This window comes from Hordeum vulgare, chromosome 6H (genome assembly GCF_904849725.1).
Source record: "Hordeum vulgare subsp. vulgare chromosome 6H, MorexV3_pseudomolecules_assembly, whole genome shotgun sequence".
Lineage (NCBI taxonomy): Eukaryota > Viridiplantae > Streptophyta > Magnoliopsida > Poales > Poaceae > Hordeum > Hordeum vulgare.
In genome coordinates, this window is record NC_058523.1 from 2,701,859 (window position 1) to 2,706,416 (window position 4,558).

The window sequence follows — 4,558 nt, forward strand, 5'->3', positions numbered from 1 at the left end:
ATCAAGCAACAACACCTTGTTCATTATCAGAAGACACTGACCATCATCGATCAACTGGCTAGCCAACTAGAGGCATGCTAGGGACGGTGTTTTGTCTATGTATCCACACATGTAAATGAGTCTTCATTCAATACAATTATAGCATGGATAATAAACTATTATCTTGATACAGGAATTATAATAATAACTATACATTTATTATTGCCTCTAGGGCATAATTCCAACAGATTTGTCACTCCGTGTGACGGAGAGGTATCTCGGGGCCCACTCGGTAATACAACATCACACACAAGCCTTGCAAGCAATGTAACTTAGTGTAAGTTGCGGGATCTTGTATTACGGAACGAGTAAAGAGACTTGCCGGTAAACGAGATTGAAATAGGTATGTGGATACTGACGATCGAATATCGGGCAAATAACATACCGAAGGACAAAGGGAATGACATACGGGATTATATGAATCCTTGGCACTGAGGTTCAAACGATAAGATCTTCGTAGAATATGTAGGATCCAATATGGGCATCCAGGTCCCGCTATTGGATATTGACCGAGGAGTCTCTCGGGTCATGTCTACATAGTTCTCGAACCCGCAGGGTCTGCACACTTAAGGTTCGACGTAGTTTTATGCGTATTTGAGTTATATGGTTGGTTACCGAATGTTGTTCGGAGTCCCGGATGAGATCATGGACATCACGAGGGTTTCCGGAATAGTCCGGAAACGAAGATTGATATATAGGATGACCTCATTTGATTACCGGAAGGTTTTCGGAGTTACCGGGAATGTACCGGGAATGACGAATGGGTTCCGGGAGTTCACCGGGGGGGCAACCCACCCCGGGGAAGCCCATAGGCCTTGAGGGAGGCACACCAGCCCTTAGTGTGCCCTATGCGCCATAGAAATAAAAATCAAAGAGAAATAAAAAAAAAGGAGGAGGTGGGAAGGAAGGGGGACTCCCTCCCACCAAACCAAGTCCAACTCGGTTTGGGGGGGGAGTCCTCCCCCATTGGACTCGGCCGACCCCTTTGGGGCTCCTTGAGCCCCAAGGCAAGGTCCCCTCCCTCCCACCTATATATACGGAGGTTTTAGGGCTGATTTGAGACGACTTTTCCACGGCAGCCCGACCACATACCTCCACGGTTTTTCCTCTAGATTGCGTTTCTGCGGAGCTCGGGCGGAGCCCTGCTGAGACAAGGTCATCACCAACCTCCGGAGCGCCGTCACGCTGCCAGAGAACTCTTCTACCTCTCCGTCTCTCTTGCTGGATCAAGAAGGCCGAGATCATCGTCGAGCTGTACGTGTGCTGAACGCGGAGGTGCCGTCCGTTCGGTACTAGATCGTGGGACTGATCGCGGGATTGTTCGCGGGGCGAATCGAGGGACGTGAGGACGTTCCACTACATCAACCGCGTTCTCTAACGCTTCTGTTGTACGGTCTACGAGAGTACGTAGATCACTCATCCCCTCTCGTAGATGGACATCGCCATGATAGGTCTTCGTGCGCGTAGGAAAAGTTTTGTTTGCCATGCGACGTTCCCCAAAAGTGGCATCATGAGCTAGGTTCATGCGTAGATGTCTTCTCGAGTAGAACACAAAAGTTTTTTGTGGGCGGTGATGTGCGTTTTGCTGCCCTCCTTAGTCTTTTCTTGATTCCGCGGTATTGTTGGATTGAAGCGGCTTGGACCGACATTACTCGTACACTTACGAGAGACTGGTTTCATCGTTACGAGTAACCCCGTTGCTCAAAGATGACTGGCAAGTGTCGGTTTCTCCAACTTTAGTTGAATCGGATTTGACCGAGGAGGTCCTTGGATGAGGTTAAATAGCAACTCATATATCTCCGTTGTGGTGTTTGCGTAAGTAAGATGCGATCCTACTAGATACCCTTGGTCACCACGTAAAACATGCAACAACAAAATTAGAGGACGTCTAACTTGTTTTTGCAGGGTATGCTTGTGATGTGATATGGCCAATGATGTGATGTGATATATTGGATGTATGAGATGATCATGTTGTAATAGAAAATATCGACTTGCACGTCGATGGTACGGCAACCGGCAGGAGCCATAGGGTTGTCTTTATACTAACGTTTGTGCTTGCAGATGCGTTTACTATTTTGCTAGGATGTAGCTTTAGTAGTAATAGCATGAGTAGCACGACAACCCCGATGGAAACACGTTGATGGATGATCATGGTGTGGCGCCGGTGACAAGAAGATCGTGCCGGTGCTTTGGTGATGGAGATCAAGAAGCACGTGATGATGGCCATATCATGTCACTTATGAATTGCATGTGATGTTAATCCTTTTATGCACCTTATTTTGCTTAGAACGACGGTAGCATTATGAGGTGATCTCTCACGAAAATTTCAATACGAAATTGTGTTCTCCCCGACTGTGCACCGTTGCTACAGTTCGTCGTTTCGAGACACCACGTGATGATCGGGTATGATAGACTCAACGTTCACATACAACGGGTGCAAAACAGTTGCGCACGCGGAACACTCGGGTTAAGCTTGACGAGCCTAGCATGTGCAGACATGGCCTCGGAACACATGATGATCATGAATCATATAGATGATATGATTAGCATAGGGATGCTTACCACTGAAACTATACTCAACTCACGTGATGATCGGACTTGAGATAGTGTAAGTGGATCATGAACCACTCAAATGACTAGAGAGATGTACTTTTTGAGTGGCAGTTTAGCATATAATTTGATTAAGTTAAACTCTAATTATCTTGAACATAGTCTAAGTCCACTTTGAATATATTTGTGTTGTAGATCATGGCTCACGCGACAGTCATCCTGAATTTTAATACGTTCCTAGAGAAAGCTAAGTTGAAAGATGATGGAAGCAACTTTGTAGACTGGGCTCGTAATCTTAAGCTAATCTTACAAGCTGGGAAGAAGGATTATATCCTTAATGCTGCGGTAGGAGATGAACCACCCGCTACGGCTGATCAGGATGTTAAGAACGCTTGGTTAGCACGTAAGGAGGACTACTCAATAGTTCAATGTGCACTCTTGTATGGCTTAGAACCTGGACTTCAACGTCGCTTTGAGCATCATGGAGCATTTGAGATGTTTCAAGAGTTGAAGTTTATCTTTCAGAAGAACGCCCGGATCGAGAGGCATGAGACCTCCGATAAATTCTATGCTTGCAAGATGGAGGAAAACTCGTCTGTCAGTGAACATGTGCTCAAAATGTCTGGGTACTCAAACCGTCTAGCTGAGCTGGGGATTGAACTCCCGCAAGAGGCTATCACTGACAGAATCCTTCAATCACTGCCGCCAAGCTATAAAGGCTTTGTGTTGAACTACAACATGCAAGGGATGAACAAGTCTCCCGGCGAGTTGTTTGCGATGCTGAAAGTCGCAGAGTCTGAACTCCGTAAAGAGCATCAAGTGTTGATGGTGAATAAGACCACTAGTTTCAAGAGAAACGGCAAAGGCAAGAAGGGCAATTTCAAGAAGAGCGGCAAGCCTGTTGCCAATCCGCCGAAGAAACCCAAAGCTGGACCTAAGCTTGAAACATAGTGTTACTATTGCAAGGGTATGGGTCACTGGAAGCGCAATTGCCCCAAGTATGTGGCAGATAAGAAGGCGGCCAAAGAAAAATCAGGTATATTTGATATACATGTTATTGATGTGTACTTAACCGGCTCTCGTAGTAGTGCCTGGGTATTCGATACCGGTTCTGTTGCTCATATTTGCAACTCGAAACAGGAACTGCGGAATAGACGAAGGCTGGCGAAAGATGAAGTGACGATGCGCGTAGGAAATGATTCCAAGGTTGATGCAATCGCCTTCGGCACAGTGTCACTTCAGCTACCGTCGGGATTAGTGATGAACTTAAATCATTGTTATTTAGTGCCTGCGTTGAGCATGAACATTATATCTGGATCTTGTTTATTGCGAGACGGTTACTCTTTTAAGTCAGAGAATAATGGTTGTTCTATTTCTATGAGTAACATCTTTTATGGTCATGCACCGAATGTGAGAGGATTGTTCATATTGAATCTTGATAGCGATACACATATACATAACATTGAGACCAAAAGAGTTAGAGTAAACAATGATAACGCCATATTTTTGTGGCACTGCCGCTTAGGTCATATTGCTGTAAAGCGCATGAAGAAACTCCATGCTGATGGACTTTTAGAGTCACTTGACTTTGATTCACTTGACACGCGGAGGTGCCGTCCGTTCGGTACTAGATCGTGGGACTGATCGCGGGATTGTTCGCGGGGCGGATCGAGGGACGTGAGGACGTTCCACTACATCAACCGCGTTCTCTAACGCTTCTGCTGTACGGTCTACGAGGGTACGTAGATCACTCATCCCCTCTCGTAGATGGACATCACCATGATAGGTCTTCGTGCGCGTAGGAAACTTTTTGTTTCCCATGCGACGTTCCCCAACACTTCCGACTCCTTGTACTCTTGAATTTCCTTCGAGTGATTCGCCTGCTTGGCTAGATACCCCTCGAATACTGGCACTTTCTTGGTCTCCAGATAGTTTTTCCATAGCTTCTTCTTCCAGCTACGGAACAGTT